A 21,286-nucleotide genomic window follows, 5' to 3' on the forward strand; every position below is an offset into this window, starting at 1 on the left:
AAAAAGCCTCGGAGGATTGTTTTTGTGTATGAAAATGTCTCTACCTGCACTAAAATAATCCTGCCTATAACACAGTAAGACACTGTACAGCGTTCTGCATGCCATTTGGATGCTACCAATTCCGACGCATGCAGTTTGGTCTTGGTCTTGGTGTTTGGGTGGGAATTTAAGTGGGGTGATGCTCCCCCACTCCAACAGAGAAGCCACCCCTGTCTGCAGGATTTGTTGGAATATTGAGGCACTGCCTGTGTTTTTACACATAATACAAACAAAATCATGGCAATATTTCTTCCTAATTGAAATAAGAGACGAATTGCTAAAACAGGACTGTGGTGCACACCTGCTGTGCTCAGACATGTTGTCTGTGTCTCAGACCACATTATTGACAAATTTAACATCACTATAGAATTAGATATCATACAGAAAATGCCCCTCTTGTTAATCATTATTTTGGCTCTGGGGTTTGGAAATCAGGGGTTACCAGGCTTTGACTTGTGCTCCGTTTTGTATTCTGCTACAGTATACGCTAACCTAATGATTTGCTCCATACATTTTATGCTGTCCTATGTGAGGGACATTATTATTTTCCCCAATGGAATTCCATATTCAATTTTGTATATATGTGGCATATTGTATCTGTGATGACTGATTGATATATTCAAATTCATATATGTCACTGCTGTCTATGTTATTGATGTTATTCTACTTATTATGTGCTAAATTTTTTACCCATAAGATGGACAGTAATATATGTAAACGCTTTATCATCTTTCAATGTCTTTACCAACTGTGTTCAACATATTACTGAGTCCACGTCCATACTGTTATGATGCATACACTAATTTCTGTCTCTGCATATTATGGGCTTTATTATGACTTGGTGGTGTGGCAGTGGGTCGCCATGCTAGTGGCCTGCTGCCACACTGCCAAATCCATGTTGAGACCGCCTGCCGAATTCCAACTAGAATCTAGGTCAGACAGTCCTGTGGAGGCTGGCCCGCAGCAGTGCAGTGCTTATGCTCATATATGAGCCTCAACAAGGCACTGCAATGGGACAAATGGGAATGCCATTGCACGTTCCTACAGGGCATGGACTGTTAAGTCCATGCCCTGCAGGAAAGAGGGTGAATGTATACAGGGGGGCACACTATGTCCCCCATGCATGAATCCCCTGGTAAAGAGGCAACAAGGGGCCTTGTAGGGTCCCCTTTGTTTTCTCACCACCTAACACATCTTTTATGGCTGGCTTCCTGGGATGAAAACTGTGGCAGTGAGGAAACTCCTAATATGCTTGGCAGTGCCGCAGCGGCACCACCAGCATATTAGGGGCCTCAGACCACCAGGGTTCGTGAATCCTTGGGGGCAGCAGTGGTCCCATGGTGGCAAACTTGTAATAGGGTGATTGGACCACCAGTGGGGCAGTAGCCGCACCACCACCATCTAAACTCATAATAAGGTGCTTTGTGTATTGCATATAACTGTATATAATAGTTGCAGTTATCACAATTTAGAGTCTGTTGAATTGCATCATGTGTATTGTACTCATTGAAACCATCTGTAAGAATGGACATCATTATTATTGTGGTGATTTTTGCTCTTAGTTACTTTCCTACTACTCGCAAAACAATATAGCTAGGCTACAGACTTGTTAATAGTGGGTTTAGTCACCATGAATAATTGAAAAAAAACATCACCCTCAATTTGTAGCATGTTTGATAAAAAAGACCTGTCTACATCCCAAAAATAATCATGTTGGAATGGGCTCAACTGCTCAAGTGAGAGCACTTGTGTGGGGAATCAGAGGAAGTAGTTCTTTCTGAATATAAAATTGTCTTGCAATACCACTCAATGCTAAATGCCCTTGAGAAGAAGCTGCCACCTGTCAATGCCTACAGTCCACTATAAATGGCTGCCACCTGTTCTTTAATGTGCCTCTGGGTCCTTCAGACAAGATTATAACAATGGTAAGGGGATGGAATAGGGAGATTATTATCTCACCATCCTGATTTCTGTAGACATGTTTAAGCCTTCCTTTTTGCCACTAAATATCAAGAGTCTTTCACCAAAGCTCTACTGATCCCTACGTGTCTCACATATTAGGGATTGTGGTGTGTATTCCACACATACTGAAGTACTGGGTATTTTAGACCCAGCGGTGCAGGGGCACACACCCTATGACTTCTGGGTTTCACCCTGTTCCGGACCTACAGAAACACAGAGTCTTCTGGGTGAAGTCAAAGAATCGTTTATTGGCTGCAGACCAATGACAGGTATCCTAGAAGTACAACAGCGTGTATGTTCTCAGGAGACTGCTGAAAATCATAGGAACGGACTTCTCCTTAAGTACAAAATATCATGCTCCAGGCACACATTCTTTGGTTTACGATATGGCCATATAAAGGTATACATTACAAACGAAAAAGCAGAGTCATGATGACCATCCCACATTCCAGTTCGGCCAGCCCACAATGATTTACACAGTAAGGTTCAGATCCCACGTTTGATGTAAAGAGACCCCCCAATAAACATGAGCATCTCCTGTTTTGGGAAACAAGTCATAAAGCAGGAACAAGCAGGTGTGGAAGAGATTAGCCGGGGGATTGTGTAGAATGAAAGGGTTTTATGACGGGTCAAGCCCTGATGCTAATCACAGGTGGACAGAGGAAGGGGAGCTCGTGAGACCGGTTTGACCCAGGGCAGCAGAGCCAGCTGCCCAGGTCACAGAGAAGTCAGAGGGAAAGCCCATGTACTGTGAGGCCCGTATTTACTCCATTATAGCCTATGTGAGGGCAATGACAAGATGGCCACTGCTTCCAAAATGGAACCCGCGTAGTGGAGCAGAATAACGTGTACACAGTGCATTCATAGCTAGAACGGTATATAAAGCACTCGTACATGCCGCATTTACCATTTGCGGTTCGCTAATACCAAGATAGACAGGGGTAGGGCCCTGTCCCCTACGCGGTCCCGAATATTAAAGTACGACAGACCCTCCTTTTGCCCTTACATAGGCAATTACTATATTCATCTTAATCCGAGTCTAGGTCAATGTCCGCAAAGTCATGGAGATGTTGCTGTAGCATCATCCTATTACTTAGCTCGTCCCTCGATACAGGTTTCCTTACACATAAGGTAGCACAGAGGCCACATATCGCAGGAGCACACTGTATGCACAGACAGAACAGGAAAAGAATGGCTAAGATCATTCCAATGACCATCAGAACTTTCCAACCCCAGGCAGATATCAATTCCCAGAACCACCCCACCAGTGACCAATCTCCCTTATCCACGTGTATGGCTTCAGATATTTTATGGAGTTTGGAGATGGCTTGATACACTGTTGGAGCATTATCTGGTATGAAAATGCAGCAACTGGATTGGATGACCTTGCATACCCCACCGCGGTCTGCAAGAATAACGTCTAGAACCATGCGGTTCTGCAGAGTCATAAGGCGATCCGCTTGGAACTCAGCTGTCAGATTACTAAGGGCACCAGCCGTTACATTGACAGTGGATTCAACCACACGTGTCAGCTGTCTCAGGTTCCTACTATTGACCATAGGTCCCCAAAACGGCAGGAAACCCAAGAAGAAGTCTCCTGCTTCCTGACCGGTAGTATCTTCCTTACTAATCACACCTCTCACAACTCTGGTCTTGTGATAGTCAGAGGCAGCAGTAAATGTCGGCGGTAGCAAGTTCGCAATATAACATGTGCCCGAGAAATCAGGGGGCAGCCATGTATATGCTCGGTCATTACAGATGAAATATGTGCCCTTGGCAGCTAGAAACGCAGGGGAAAACTGTGACGGGAAAGTGTACGTTTCAGTACAGTCACTTCTTCCCAGTTGAGCTCTAGGATTCTGACCATTACCCTGTAAGCAGAACCGACCCATGTGGGGTACGACCCAGATTGGAGATGAGATTTTTCGCTGTCTTTCACCCAGACTAATACTATACCCCGTCGCGTTCCATCCTACATAAGGTCTCAGCTCTTCTTTGGGAATGGATGAGTATGCATCAATATCTCTACTCATATCGGCAACTCCTTTCATCAAAGCCTTATTATTGGTGATAGGTCTGATGGAACGCGGTTGGCGAGGGGAGTATGTATCTAGGGCATAGAGAAACATGGTTTGGAATGCCCATGACGATCCATTGTAACTGTACGGTAGCACCAGGTAGGGAATACCTTTGTTAATGGTATGTGGCATTAACCCACACACCCAGCAATTGGTCGTATTCATTACTAGTTGGTGCTGGTGCAAGAGTTGGATAAACGAGTTATTTACAAACTCTGATCGTCTGGTCTGTTCGTGCTCAGGCAAAGGGTGAAAAGAGTGAGAGGAGGCAGTAGAAAGAGATATAGGCTGTTGAGTGGGTGCAATGGGCTTTTGAGCGGAGAAAAACACAAATCCTACAATAAACATTATGATACTACACAGTGTAAAAAGGCACAAAAAGACAAAACATTTACTTTTTACAATTCTACACATCCTTGCGTTAAAGTTCATTTCCTCAATCGGTCTCTCCATCTTAAAAAACTCCATCCTCTACTCGGGCTGCTCGCGGCGGATGAGTTTCTTCTGCTAAAGAGTACGCCTGTCAGTCCAGGGAAACGCCCTAGACCAACCAGAACCGTCGACCTAGCGTCTTCGGCCTGTACCCCAAAGTCTTGGCACCGCGACCCTGCGGCAGAACCCGGATGGTGGTTCGAAAAACAAAAATCAAGAAAGTCCTTCAGATGGGAGAGCAAAAATGTCAAAAGGGAAATAATGAGGAAATCTTTATTTGTCCATGGGCCTAGGTCTCAAATTATAGCGGAGACGGCCAGGTGCTGTTTGGTCTTGAAACAAAAGTTCAGGCTCAGTGGTGTCCAATCGATTTGATGGTGGCACAGCTTCCTGCAGAATATTGTCACTCTCTTGGTCTGAAACTGTGCCTTTTAAGCGTGCGTCACTGAATGGTGCAAAACGAGGTACAATGTTTGTCTCTGAGTCGGCGATACCCTCCTTGACCCACTGGTCATATGGCAGAGGCAAGGGGACTACTTTGCAGTGGGTACCATGAATCCAGTGCTTCTTCCCTTTCACTCGCACTGCTGATCTTGTTGAAAGAAGAACAAGATGAGGGCCGATCCAGCGAGGCTCGTCGTTGCTCTTGCGCTGGAAATTCCGGACCAGGACCCACGAGCCAGGGTTGATAGGGTGTCCAGGAGGTTCAGAGGCTTGGGGAAGAGTATCATGTACCTGTTGGTGCAAAACACGCAGTTTAACCGTCAAATCATACAGGTAATCGAGCAGTACTGGATGTTCTATTTCACTAAATTTCGCCGGTCTTGGCACGCCCCATACATTAGCCGGGCGGCCAAAGACGACCTCATAGGGACTAAGTCCCACTCGTGAGTGTATGGTCATTCTGGTGGACAGGAGTGCTAGAGGTAGAGCGTCAGGCCATTTAAGACCGGTGCTCGCCTGGATTTTAGCCAGCTTGAGCTTTAAGGCTCCATTGTAGCGTTCTACTAATCCAGCTGATTGGGGGTGATTTGCAGCGTGGAACTTCTGCTTTATCCCTAGCCCTTCACATACATTCTTCATCACTTTACCCACAAACTCACTTCCGTTATCACACCACACCATTCTTGGCATCCCAAACCTAGGGAAAAACTCTTTCACAAGGGCTTTGGCTGTGGATAGGGCAGTGTTATCTTTCAGAGGATAAGCCTCAATCCATTTTGAGAAAGCACAAACAACCACCAGTACATATTTCAGGTTGTTGCATCTTTCCATGTGAATAAAGTCCAGCTGCAAAACTTCAAATGGACATGATGGGGGTGCAAAGTGACCAGCCGGAGTTGGGGTTCCCCTACCAGGGTTGTACTTCAAGCATACTATGCAATTCTTGACCACATTCTCTGCACACTTGGGAATCCCAGCATTCTGCCATACTGGAGCCAACAACTTGCATATACCTTTCGTACTGATATGTGCCATTCCATGTGCCATAGTAACCACTGGAAGCACATATGCATCAGGCAACAACCATCGCCTATGTTCTGTCAGATCAATCCAACAACCATTCTCATCCAACTTACCCATACTTTCTCTCCACTTGCTTAACTCTTCTTCTGTGGCTTCAGCTTGAAGCGACTTCACACTCTCTATTGTGTTCTCACACATTTCAACATCATTAACCCATCTTGCGGGACCTGCAACATACATTCTAGTCTTCACATTCTGTGCTGTTTCTCTCGCGGTCTCATCAGCAAACGCATTCCCACGTCCAACATCATCTGTGACTTTCCTGTGCGCACTGCATTTCATGATCGCAACTTGCAACGGTAGGGTCAGTGACTCAAGGAGATCATTTACCAACTTGCCATTCTGAATTTTAGCTCCATGTGACGTCAGGAACCCACGCTCTTTCCACAAACGCCCAAAATTATGAGCCACGCCAAAGGCGTACTGGCTATCTGTGTATATGTTCACTCTCATTCCTTCAGACAACACACATGCTCTCGTGAGGGCGATTAATTCTGCTGCTTGGGCCGAATTATGTGGCACTCGTGCAGTTTCCACGACCGTGTGTAAAGTCGTGATAGCATAGGCAGCAGTCGTGTCACCATTAGGGAGCTTGAAACAGGACCCATCTACCCATAAAGTGCCATCACACTCAGTCAGGGGAGTATCTTTTAGATCTACTCTCCCTTTCGTCTCTTCTTCTGTCCTGAACAGACAGTCATGTTGCTCAATCTCATCTGAGTCTGCTGGAATTGGCAACAATGTGGCTGGATTCAGCGTATTGCATCTCTTTATGTGTATGTGATTAGCTAACAGTGTAAGTTCGTAGCCCGATAATCGTGCACTAGTCAAGTGTTGCGTCTTAGTTCTATTTAATAATGTGTCCACGGCATGTGGAACCATAACAATCAATGTGTTGTCCATTACCAAACCAGCAGATTGTCGGATAGACATCGCTGCAGCAGCTGTCGCTCTCAGACAGCTTGGCAATGCCCTCGCTACAGGGTCCAAGGTAGATGAAAAATATGCACATGGGCGCGGTCTGTCACCAAAAGGCTGTGTTAACACTGACAACGCACATCCATCTTTCTCGTGAACATACAATGTAAAAGGCTTACTGTAGTCGGGGGTACCCAACACAGGTGCTGAACATAATGCATTACGCAATTCCACAAAACTTTTCTGGCACTCTTCAGACCATGGGATAGGATTCGGTGTGTCTTTGCATGTTAAGGCTAACAAAGGTTTTGCCAATAAAGAAAAACTAGGGATCCAATGCCTACAGTATGAAGTGATGCCCAAGAAAGCACGTACTTCTCTCTGTGTTTTTGGCACACTCAACTGTGCAATGGCTTGAATTCTTTCTGGGGTCAGTTTCCTTCCCTCCTTCGATAAGAGATGACCTAAGTAGGTCACTTCTTGTCGACAATATTGCAGCTTAGAGAGAGACACTTTGTGATGGAAAGCGGATAAATGGCGCAACAGTGACAATGTGGCTTCTTTACAGATCTTCTCAGTATCCGCGGCGATCAGTAAATCGTCCACGTACTGAATCAGGATAGCGCCACTAGGTAAAACAAGTGCATCAAGCTGCGCTTTCAAAGCCTGACTGTATATGGATGGACTCTCACAGTAGCCCTGGGGAGCGCGTTTGAAGCGGAAGCTTCGGCCTCCCAGACTAAACCCAAAAATATCTCTACTCTCTTCTGCAATTGGGATACTAAAGAAAGCATTCTTTAAATCGATCACCGAAAACCATGCAGCAGAGGCTGGAATCATCGTTAACAAGGCAGTTATATCGGGGACAACCGGAAACTGTGGCACAACAATCTTATTAACCTCTCTAAGATCAATCACAAACCTGTAAACAGGTGGCTGTGAAGGATCCGTTCGTTTTAAGACAGGTAAGATCGGACTATTGTAAACGTTGCCTCTTGTCTCTTCAATCACACCCTTATGAATCAAGTCGCTGACAATGTCTAACAATGCTTTCTGCCCTTCATTAGAGATCTTGTACTGGGGAATACGTGGCAGTCTGACATTAGCCTTTAAAGTCACCACATATGGCGGTATCTCTAAGAGGCCCACGTCATTGGGACCAATAGCCCAAAGGGCATCCGGAAGGGATGACAATTCAGGTGGCATCGTGTTTTTAGACAAATACATTGGGGAAATCACTTTCTTGCCTAATGTAAGTTGTACTCCTGAAGGAGAATAATACAGTGTAGCGTGTAATCTTTTCAACAAATCTAATCCCAGCAAATTCTCACCACAACCTGTTGTCAGGATCAGGGGTGCTTTCAGCTTGCAAGGTCCAACAGAAAGTGACATGGGACAGGAAATCAGGTTCCTAACTGGGGCGCCAGAAAAACCCACTGAAACATTTATATCGCCAGACAAAGGTGCGCCAGGGAGTTTTGAATGCATGATTGAACTCTTTGCAGCACCAGTGTCTAGCAGAAAAGGCTCCGTTACATTTGCTGTCGTCACCTCAACATACGGTCCACTCTGATCCACTGGCACTGAAACAACTCCCTCTCTCTGTCTATGGCTGTCCTAGTAATCATTACTTTCTGCATCACCGTCCTCTGCATAATAATCATTATTATAATACTGGGCCGTATTACTAATCGCGTTAACTTGCTGATCAAAGCTATTGATGGCACTTTGAGGCGGCAGAGGACGCGCGTTCTGGGGAGCATTTCCACGCCCTCTGCCTCTAGGAGCTTGCTGACCACCCCTACCTCTTGCGCCATACATATTACCGTTCTGCTGCATTAATTTAGGGCAACTATATTTAAAATGACCTTCCTCTTTGCAGTATGAACATTGGTTGGGACCTACAGGGACACGTGGTTGATAATACCCATTCATTTGCTGGTTGTTCTGAAACTGTTGGGGTTGGTGATAGACACCTTGTGGTTGTCTATAATTATTCTGACCTCCACGTGGCGGATAGGCCTGCTGTAAAAGGACCTTTTCGTCTTTAATTCCTTCGTTTTCTTTTCTGTTCTATCTTTCTCGTCCTTATCTCTATTTTCATAATACTGTGCAGTAGCCAGTATTTGCGCTGAAGAAGAAACAGCCCAGGAACTCTCTGAATCTTTTAACTTTTTACACAGGTCAGGAAGTAGATTCTGCACAAACTTATCCACAAATAACCGTTGGCCACCCTCAGTACTCATATCCTGCCCACTGTGGTCAATAAACGTTTCTTCAAACCTAGTAAAGAAGTCTGACACTGTCTCATCTTTCTTCTGCTTGCATGCAGATAACTTGTCCCAATTTACGCGCATCGCAGGCATTATTGTCTTCATATACGTGATGATTCTACCAGGCAGTTCAGCTACTAAAGGTTCTGGTTTCGCACCACCAGTTTGTCTAGCATCAGCAGCAACAATGTTGGCCCATGTATCCCCTAGTTCTGCATTGTGATCTACATTACGAATTGATCCCCATAGAGGCTGTGGAACAACATTGCCAAACAACATGTCTATATCGGCCAGATTCATAATGCATGACCCTGCCGTCTGTGACAACTCTTTATAATAACCTGCTGGGTTCTTACGGGGATCAGGTAAGGACTGCTTAAGCGCTAACACTTCAGAGCGCTTCCATGGAACATGCACCCAAACACGCTGGAAATGCGCTGCCACAGCGGGGTTACCACCGACAGCTGCAACCGCTTCCTTCCATACCGGGGGAACTTCTCTCATGGGGTATTGTCGCGCTTTTGCCTTTTTCCCCACAAGGACCTCTTGTTCAAACAATGACTGTTGGCAATCGTCATTCCTAAGTGACAATACAACCGCAACTGCTTTATCTACTTCGCGGTCCACAATTATACCAGTTCCAAAATCGAACCTCACTCTACACAACTCCTGCGGGTTCGGATTTTTACCACTATCCTCCAATTCTTCACAGAGAATTTCGCACATTTTCTCGAACACATATCTCTGTTTAGGGGCATCCCATTGATGGAAAGTGTTGACAACTGATTCCACATCATAAAGTGAAGGAAAAACGATCCATCTACGCGCCATGTGATCTATTACCTTTTTCTCATCGGGGTTAGGCAATTGGCTGCGCAACTGCTTACGCTGTACACCAGGAGTTGCACCAGATGACCCAAAGAGAGGAGACATTAATGTAGTAACCACATTAGCTAAGCGCTGTCGCGCTGAAGGAGAAGCTGAGGCGAGAACAGGGGGAAAAACAGAGGGAAGAAAAGAGGATGTAGAGACAGGTACTGGAGTGGTGGAAGGAAGAGTGTTAGGGGAGGCAGTTACTGGATTAGGCAAAGTCGCAGGAAGTGCGGGGGCAGTTGGAAGCACAACTGGCGGCGCTTGAGAGGGCTGCGCTACAGGAATAGGAACTGGCTGCAAAGCAACTGGCGGTTGCGGCAAGGCTTGCAGTATATGCACTGGAGGCGGCATATTTACAAGCTGGGGAGGCGCCGTGGCAGTTTGAGCATACGGGGGTGGCGAACTCAACAAATGTGACATCAAGGGATCTTTCTCCTTTTCTTCTGACTCATCCTGCTTAGAATGTGGCAAAGCTGGGTAACATTTGTCAATCCCTAACTTACGCTGCCTGTGCAATTGCTCATTCATTTGCTCCTCTTCATTGTCTTTAAATTGTACAGCTGCTTGCATTACTGACATACCTCTCTCTCTTTTATTCTTTTTCGCTAACTTAATTTCCTTCTGTTTGGCTTCCTTTCGCCATAAGCGGAAAGAGTCAAACATCGCCGGCCGGGCTTTCTTCTTAAACAATTTAATTTCCAGATTATCTAAAATATCGGTATCAAAACTACCATTTTGGGGCCATTTTAAAACACCATCTTTCCTGGTGTAGTGGATCCACACTTCGTTATATGCAATGGGGCCTTCGCCATGTTTCACATAGAGCTCATAAGTTGGAGTTCCAACCGGAGGAACCGGACATGATTCCTCTAGCTGGAAATCTTTTCCACAACCCAAACAGAATAATCTACCAAATAGTCCAGAACCAGGCATCTTCGCTCACTAGTCTAGATCCAAACGTCAAAGGATTATCGATTACGATAGCCTCGTGAATACACGAGTCCTCTGGTTTTGGCGTTTGCAAACTCCAAAGTACCAATTCAAATGATCCCGAAGGATACCAAAACAAATGGGAGACGCTCCACTTATACTTAACTGAATATTACTGATCGATGGCGTCACCAGAAGACTCTCTCGATTGTTTCGCTCTCTCAAAACTCGTCAAGGGTCCAAAACAGGTCGATTAATCAGGGCAGCAGTCCTTCGTAGCCGTCGGGACGCGGAGAACCTCGCAGAAAAGACTTTCGGACCACGTCGACATGCAGGGGTCGATGAAGTGGCGGCCTCCCTCCGGAATTTCCACACGAAGCTCCTCACGAACCTCTGGCTTGGACTGGTACCGCTGAAATCGTCCCGAGTTGGGCGCCAAACTGAAGTACTGGGTATTTTAGACCCAGCGGTGCAGGGGCACACACCCTATGACTTCTGGGTTTCACCCTGTTCCGGACCTACAGAAACACAGAGTCTTCTGGGTGAAGTCAAAGAATCGTTTATTGGCTGCAGACCAATGACAGGTATCCTAGAAGTACAACAGCGTGTATGTTCTCAGGAGACTGCTGAAAATCATAGGAACGGACTTCTCCTTAAGTACAAAATATCATGCTCCAGGCACACATTCCTTGGTTTACGATATGGCCATATAAAGGTATACATTACAAACGAAAAAGCAGAGTCATGATGACCATCCCACATTCCAGTTCGGCCAGCCCACAATGATTTACACAGTAAGGTTCAGATCCCACGTTTGATGTAAAGAGACCCCCCAATAAACATGAGCATCTCCTGTTTTGGGAAACAAGTCATAAAGCAGGAACAAGCAGGTGTGGAAGAGATTAGCCGGGGGATTGTGTAGAATGAAAGGGTTTTATGACGGGTCAAGCCCTGATGCTAATCACAGGTGGACGGAGGAAGGGGAGCTCGTGAGACCGGTTTGACCCAGGGCAGCAGAGCCAGCTGCCCAGGTCACAGAGAAGTCAGAGGGAAAGCCCATGTACTGTGAGGCCCGTATTTACTCCATTATAGCCTATGTGAGGGCAATGACAAGATGGCCACTGCTTCCAAAATGGAACCCGCGTAGTGGAGCAGAATAACGTGTACACAGTGCATTCATAGCTAGAACGGTATATAAAGCACTCGTACATGCCGCATTTACCATTTGCGGTTCGCTAATACCAAGATAGACAGGGGTAGGGCCCTGTCCCCTACGCGGTCCCGAATATTAAAGTACGACAATACAAAGGCAAACATAACAAACAAGATCATGCAAAGGTACTTACTGATATCTGCTCTAAGGGTACTCATTAATATTAGGAGTAAAGACCTCATATGGGAGGAGAGAGAACATTGCTTGTTAGTCACACATTGATCAAGAGATAGATGTCACTACTATTAGGGATAGAGCTAAGGCAGGCCAGTAGTGGACCATCAGTTGTCCAGATTATTGAGGAACCAAGGCTTTGATAGACGATAGTGAATAGTCGGCAACACAACGTAATGTCCTATCATAGTGTTTGGAGGTTTTTCCAGACAACAGAGATTTCAATTGTTCCAATATTCTGTGATTAATAATATTGGACACATCATTTTGGAAGCTGGTGCAGATTTCTCAACGAGGCGCCATCAATTCCCATTACCACTAGTGAACAATTACTCTATGCACTCCAAGCTCGGGTACTGTACAAGCCTTAACAAAGTCCGTCGGACAATACACCAGTTTTTCTTTTCTATATGACTGTTTCGCTGTACAAAAAAACTAGTGATTGTATAAACTATAAGGAACATTGATGTCCATGGACTCTCCTGCTGAATTGATTCATAATTGTGCACTCCAAAATTTTGTATGTCTGTCTTATAGTGACAACTCTTGTTAGACACTACTACAACACCTGTAGGTAGCAGGGTGTTTGGTTATTGTTAGAGCATCACACATTGAACTCATATGCAAATTTATATGTATCTAGGCTTACTATAACTCCCTAACTGTGTCACAAATAGATAGGATGTGCTACTGGTTTTTACTACAGCTACCATTGTACTAGTGTACGTTAATAATACCCATTCGAGTGCTTGGTATAAATCCTCTCCCATTTTTTATGACCATCAGATGTATGGGGTAGTGTTTACCGAGGATTCATCTAACCAGTCTTCCCAATGTTTCATATTCCCTGTGTAACAGTTGCATGTATACACACCACTAAAATCTACCAATGACATAACCAAGAGTAGTTACTTGTTGTCCTATTTGCAGTTGCAGAGTCTCCACTTATGTTCCAAGTGTGTAATAACAATTGCACCATGTGTAATATGTCTCTCTAGGGACTTACCATCCCCGTGGGAACTCTCAACCGTAATCTCTGACAAACACTTGCATGGTAACACACTTAACTCCCTACGACAACTTGAACACTCAGTTGAATGGCAATAACTTTCAATTTCACTCTCAATCCCTGTCAATACTGTGGGTCCAGGAGTGCATTTGGTGATGGCTTTCATGGTGTGCCATACTTTCTCTACTCACACCTTAACGTGAACCATTGAGGAGAATTAGTATTGATATTCAAGGATGCCAATTTATGCAGACCCGGCTGTTAGTAATACCATTGATGAATTCAATGTATACTTGCTTAAAGCAGGCTTAGTATTATTGCACATTTACACATAGTGTAAATGTTGTGTCAGGAAGAAACACAGTGCAGGAGTTGCAATGCGAGCAACCAGCCGCAGTGCACTAGAAGGGGATGTGGTGAGTGGCAAGACATGAAGCAAACTCCACTACTGTGGAATGGTCTAGATTGATTGTGTGTTCTGTCACAGCTGAGCATATAGATCCCTACGAAAGCTGCACCTACTATAATCATAGACAATATAAACGATTTATAAGTTGACTGACAAGGAACAGGATCCAAATAGAAAGGGCTGAGGCTTTCCCTCATTCTAGCAATGACGAAGTCCCACTTTCCTTGATCCTGACACCCTCCTTTCATGAAGAGATTGCCCTGCCCCAAAGGGTAGAGTCACTGTTAATATCCCTTGGACCCTGTTAAATTTAATTAGCATTAAGAAATAATTCCCCAACATTAAGGAACCTCCTACTCAGGTCAGGTCCACCCGTGGCCAGTTCTTTTGCCACCATTGCCGCCAGACGTTGTCCTCTACCCCGACTCCCGGAACCGTAGACACTGCCGCCAATGACAGGCTATGGTGCATCCTCCTCAACGTGCGCTCCGTACACAAACACACCACGGAAACCTACTCGACTCTCTCGCCCAACATAGCCTTCTTCATGGAGACCTGGACCAATGCCGCCTCCGCCCCCTACATCAACACCGCCATCCCGGACGGATACAGGATGCAGAGGAAGGACTGTCCCAAGCACCCAGGCGGAGGCCTCGCCATCGTCCACAAGAACACCCTCCGACTCACCACCTACAGCGACACCTTCCCCGTCACCGAACACCTGTACTTCCAGATCCCAACCAGCCCCAACACCACACTCTGAGGAACCCTCATCTACAGACCCCCCGGCCCCCGGACACCCTTCGCCACTACCATCACCGACATCATCGCACCCCACGCCATTGCATCAATGACCTACATACTCATTGGAGATCTTAACTTCCACCTAGACAACCCCAGCGACCCCAACTCCGCCACCCTCCGCGACAACCTCCCCAACATCGTACTCAACCAACTCGTCACCACACCCACACACAAAGCAGGACACACCCTCGATCCCATCTTCGCCGCAGGCAACAGCATCCGCTTTAAACCGCACAACGCAACCTCCATGAACCGACCACTACTGCTTTCACTTCACCGTTGACAAACCTAAGGCACTAAAACCTCACCCCCGCCTACCTCGAAGGAACTGGAGCAAGGTCACCTACGAGCAACTGAGCTCCATCCTTGCCTGAGAAAATCCCACCTGGACACCCAACGGAAACGCTGCAGCCAAAGAACTCCACACCTGGATCTCCAGCTGTGCAGACAAACTCGCCCGCTACGGAACCCCCGGCGAACAAGGCCCCAGTAAAGCCGCCTGGTTCACCACAGATCTCCAAGAAGCAAGACGCACCTGCAGACGCCTGGAGGAGCACCAAGACAACTGACAACTACTCTACCTACAAGAACACTATGACAAACTACCGCAACCAAATCAGAACGACCAAAAGGAACTTCATCCACAGCAAAATCCTCACCAATGCCACAGTGATCCAGGAATTCACCAACCCATGCAGCGAAGCCACAGACATCACCCCATCCCAAGACCTCTGTGACAAGCTTGGGAGCTACTTCCACCTCACAATCAGAAAATTCTACGACAACTTTGTCAACCGCACGCAAGATGCCGCTGCCAGCCTCCCGCCCCCCAGAGACACCACCCAGCCCACCATCACCGACTGGACTCCAATCTCAACTGAGGACACCACCATGACCATAAAAAGCATCCACTCGGGAGCCCCCACTGACCCCTGCCCCCCGCACATTTACCACAGAGCTGCTGACACCATTGCGCCTGGAATACAACGGACCATCAACACCACCTTCACAACAGGCACCTTCCCAGACAGCTGGATGCGCGCAGAAGTCAGGCCCCTGCTCAAGAAGCCCACAGCTGACCCCACTGACCTAAAAAACTACCGGCCCATCTCGCTCCTCCCCTTCGCGGCCAAAATAGCAGAGAAGGCTGTCAACAGGGAGCTGACACGGTTCATCGAAGAAAAACGCCGTCCTCGACCCATCCCAATCCAGATTCCGGAGCAACCACAGCACCGAAAACGCCCTTCTCGCTGCCACAGACGACATCCGCACCCTCCTGTACCAAGGCCACTCAGCACCCCTCATCCTCCTTGAACTGTCCACAGCTTTCAACACCGTCTCTCACCGCACTCTGGTCGCCAGACTACACGAAGCCGGCATACAAGGGACCGCCCTGGACTGGATCCGATCGTTCCTCACCGGAAGAAGCCAAAGGATCAGACTACAACCCTTCCTCTCTGCCACAATGGAGATCACCTGTGGAGTCCCCGCGGGGTCATCGCTGAGCCAGATCCTCTTCAACATCTACATGGCCCCCCTCGCAGCCATCATCCGACAACACAGCCTCAACATCGTATCCTATGCTGATGACACCCAGCTCATCTTCTCCCTCACCAGAGACCCTACTACCGCAAAACTAAACATCCTAAAAGGAATTCAAGAAGTCGCAGTCTGGATGACCAACAGCTGCTTAAAACTCCACGCCGAGAAGACAGAAGTCCTCATCCTCGGAACCACCCCCTCAGCATGGGATGACACCTGGTGGCCTGCCACCCTCGGAAGCCCACCTACCCCCTCAGACCACGCCAAAAACCTTGGCATCATACTCGACTCATCGCTCATCATGAACAGACAAGTCAACACCGTCCCCTCCAGATGTTTCAATACCCTCTGCATCCTTTGAAAGACCTCCAAATGGATCCACCTGGAGTCTAGGAAGACAGTCACCCACTTGCTCATCACCAGCAGACTGGACTATGGAAACGCACTCTACGCTGGCATCAACAAGTCCCTTCTCCACAAACTTCAGACGATACAGAACACCGCAGCCAGACTCGTCCTTGACATCCCCCGTAATGAACACATCAGCAAACACCTGCGAAGGCTCCACTGGCTCCCCGTGGAGAAAAGAATCACCTTCAAGATCCTCACCAACACCTACAAATGCCTACACAACAACGGACCCAAATACCTCAATGACAGAATAAACTTCCACATATCCAAAAGAAACCTCCGGTCTGCCAACCTCGCACTGGCTGAAACCCCTCGCATCCACAGAGCCAGAGCAAGCGGAGGATACTCTCCCACATTGCTGCCAGAACCTGGAACGAGCTACCAGCAAATATACGACTCGCCCCCAACCTGAACACCTTCAGGAAGACCCTCAAGACGTGGCTCTTCGGCTGAACGAATCTGCACGCCCCCTCCTCTGCAGCGCCTTGAGACCCTCACGGGTGAGTAGCACGCTTACAATTCCCTGAGTGATTGATTGAGGTTATGTGAAGAATTGCAAAGTCTGTTTTGAGTGTACAGGAGATGGCTCAGATAGCTTTGATTGATTTCTGCCTTGAAAACGTTTCAATTTCCCTCAACACCTCTCTCAGGAATGTCCATAGTTGAGGTTGGTATTTGAAATCAAGGTGTTCCACCCCACATCTCTATAACCCTTTGTCCCATCATGGACAGGCATGCTTTCCTTTTAAGTCCTACCTCACCAGCTATTCTATTGGAATGTGATATTTTGTGACAGTTCAATTGTACTACTTTAGGTACAGTTTATGGAACTAACCTCAAAGTGCTACAGAGCAGGAAAACAAGGTCCTTGCCCTGCTGTGTGAGACAAATTGTCAGACTGTTGTTGAAAACCCTGAATGTCTAAAGATTTATCAGAATTGCTTGTTCAGGTGCCCTCCACGGTATCATCAACTAGGGCCAATGACATGGAGGGCATTTTGTCCATAGAGCCAGTAAAGATAAAGATCAATGCTATGAAGAAGCTCCTGACAATTCTACAGTGAATGTACGACATTACAACGCATACATTTACAATGCATGCCTTCACAATGCAGTTTTTACATCGCAACATCCTTTACAATGCATTCTTTTACATCGCATGCCATTACATCGCATTTTCAGAAACTACCTTTACAACGCATTCCATTACATCGCATTGTACCTTTACAACGCATACCATTACAATGCATACCATTACATCGCATTTAAGGTAAGTATTGGATAGTATAGGGGTAATAATTACTATTCTAACTCCAGTGAGTGCAACAGTAGGGTAAGTGTTGGATAGTGTAGCGGTAAAAATTACTATTCGAACTCCATTGAGTGCAACAGTAGGGTAAGTGTTGGATAGTGTAAGGGTACTATGCATTGTAATGACTTGTAATGTAATGCCTGCGTTGTAGTGACATGCGTTGTAAAGACATGAGTTGTAGTGACATGCAATGTAATGGTTACGTTGTAATGACATGCGATATAAAGGATGTTGTGATGTAATGACTGCTATGAAAAGGTAGTGCGATGTAATGACGGTGTTGTAAAGGTTGTTTCCCTCCTACAGTATCTTCTAAAGCCTGAAGCTGAAGCAAAGATTCAACTAGTGATCACAGACCATATCAAACAAGCTGCTTCTGGTTCTGACTGTCAGCAGGTGTAATACTCCTACACTTCCTATCAAAAAGGCAGGAAAGACAACATGAACAGATTTGTGTAGGATCTGAGAGCCATAAACAATGTGGGTATTCCTAGATTTCCTGTAGACCCTAACCCTGCTACCATCCTTTCCTGTATCCCTGCAAATTCCCAATAGTTTACAGTATGACATGTTTATCCTGCCATCTATCCATATTGTTGCAAGGTGGAAGTATTATGTGATATGGCTGGTGATCCTTATCATGTAATACTAGCACACTTTAAAAGTGGACCTCGGATTCTCTCACAGCAATCTTGAGCTCAACCCTGGTAGAGTGGCAGAGAGCAGTCAGGCTTACTTAGAGGAACATGTGAAAAGCATTTTATGCTCCAACATTGACAATAAGTAAATGATACAACTCGAAAGAAATCCAGACACCAATTTATAAAAATAGACTGCATTTTTATATATATATAGGCACCAAAATAAACTTGATATGTTGCATATTTTCGGAGTTCTAGATTTTCAAAATATTAAACGATAAATGCGATGAAAGCTGTTGAATGTTCACCATTGAAGTCAATGGGGGAAAACTGACTTATCAAAACAATAGTTGCAAGGCAAGTTCAAATGATCCCTCTTGTGGCTAAGGTTCTGCAGGTTCCTAGACCAAGACTAGACAGTTGTTACTTCGTTATCTTGCCCATAGAGTCCGGGTGCAGAGGTTACTTGGCTGTCCTTGGTGCTGATGAGATCCGCTGGAGATGTCCAAAATGCAGCACATGGAAAAAGCACACTTGGAGATAAAGTTACACTTTACCCTCGGAGAGTAGAGGCCTTGGGGACCTAGGACCCTAGTGCAACAGCTGGATTTCTTCTACCTTGCTCGGTGGCTCCGGGTGCAGAGGTAGCTGGCAGCTGTCAATCACCAGGGCAGGTCGCAGCAAAGATGCTTTACCACACTTTCGACGACTCCAACTTCAGGATGCATGAACACAGCAGCGGGGACATTGCTGGCATCAGTCACTGTTGCTGTGAGTTGATCTCGGGCTGGAGATGTCACTCAAGGGGTCGGGTCACTCGACTGGCGATCACCAAGCCTTGGCGGTGGCAAATGCAGTCCTTGGGTACTTCGGCAGCTGGAGGTCAACAGGAGTGGACTAGCAGCTCGGAATTTGGTGTGAGCTTGAAGGATACCACTTCTCTTTGGGCTCACTCTCAATAGGCCCGGTGGGTCGCAATTCTTGTGACGCAGCACATTGATTATTCTACAGGTTGCAGTTGACTGATTCCACCAGTCAGGGGAGTCTTCTTTGGATTTCAGGTGTCCACTGGAGTCTCTTTTGCTGGGAACAATGAGCTTTCACCACAGACACATGTGGACAATTGGTTCCAGAATATGGTCTCTGCAGGGCACTTAAGTGTCCACCCTTTGTGCTGCAGCAGAGTTTAACATCTTGTTTTCGGTGACAGTATCTTCTCTGTGCGTCTTCTCGGATTCCAAGTTAGAACTGAAGGTCTGGTGCCAGGTGGGCCCCTTAAGTCCTAGCTTAGGGAGCATTAAAGGTGTGAGGGACAGTGGCCAATGGACTACTGGTCCCTTCGGCTAACCCTCCCCTGTAGTGACAACTTCCTGTGGGAATACGTCACTGTGCTACTCAGAATACTCGGTCTGGCAAAATGGCTGAACCCTACCTTGGCTGTACAGACCTTCTAGCCCACCCTAAAAGTGTAACTAGGCTTTGAGGAGTGTATGCCTCCTGAATATATAATTATCCCACCTGCCTGAGCTGCAGGGCAGAAAGAGATTTGTCCTCGAGTAGGGGACTAGGTAATTACACATCAAGGGCGGTGAAAGCATTTGAGGTTCACCGCCTTGATGATGGTAAACACTAGCCATCCTTGGAGGGAGGAGGTTTGACCTCATTCCTACCCAGGCCTTTGACTCAATCCTGGGGAAGTGCTAGCATATCCCACCAGGAGAGTAGACTTTTCTCTTGGCAGCAAACTGCTCGGGGGAAAGCTGCCAAGGCACTGGAGCTATGTATCCTGGGGGGATCACCTACACAAGGTGGAACCCCTGTGCATGCTAGCTCACCCGTGACACAAGAATCATGTTGGGGGTGAAAAACCACAGTGTTTGATACCAAACATGGCACAAGAAAGAGCTGGCTATCTCGAGTTTTCTGTGTACCCAGCCCATGTTACTCTATGGACCGCCGGTCACTTACAGTAGAACATTGCTTTACAGGGTTACTGTAGGGATATATATGTCATTACATATACATTCACACCCTTAGTGTAATGCACTCTACCTCCTGGGCTTTACAGGACAACCTTAAGAGTGACTTACATTAAGGCAGTGGGGTGGCTCTGCAGCACATGGTATGTGCAGAGTCACTCTCGAGAAGACAGGCCGCTCATGCAGGGCTGCAATGGCAGACTGGCAGACATACCTTTACTTGCGTCACTCAGGGTGGCATAATAAAGTACTACAGCCCTGGTGACCACTCTTATCACCCATGTCCTGGTTACCACTGTTACCATCTATTAGGGACTTTTAAGGAGTGAAAAGTGCTTGCCAATTGGGTGTACTAATTTAACAGTTACCGTTTAATGGAAAAGCACTGGCACTGGGGCCTGGTTAGCAGATACCAGTGCACTTCCAGATCTATAAAAACAGCATCTAGAGTAAAATGTGGGATTGACCATGACAGAAATGGCACTTATTAACACATATCCATCCACAAAGAAAGTGAGTTTCTCTTCATGTTTTCCATTCAGCATATCTCAGCTTGCATAGTGGACCCTTATGCAATGATTTCACTTTGTTCTTAGGCCTTAAGGGGAGACTAAGAAACCTTGATTGTTCCCTTAACTCTAATTTAGACCAATATTTTGATGGTCTTTTGCATGCATCTGTAACTTTAGACCACTGCAAGACCAATTATGTCTACCTGTTTTCCGAAATGGATAAGAAAGTGCATAAGGCTTCAAAGGAG

The sequence above is a fragment of the Triturus cristatus genome, chromosome 5_2 (assembly GCF_964204655.1).
Source record: "Triturus cristatus chromosome 5_2, aTriCri1.1, whole genome shotgun sequence".
NCBI classification, from domain to species: domain Eukaryota; kingdom Metazoa; phylum Chordata; class Amphibia; order Caudata; family Salamandridae; genus Triturus; species Triturus cristatus.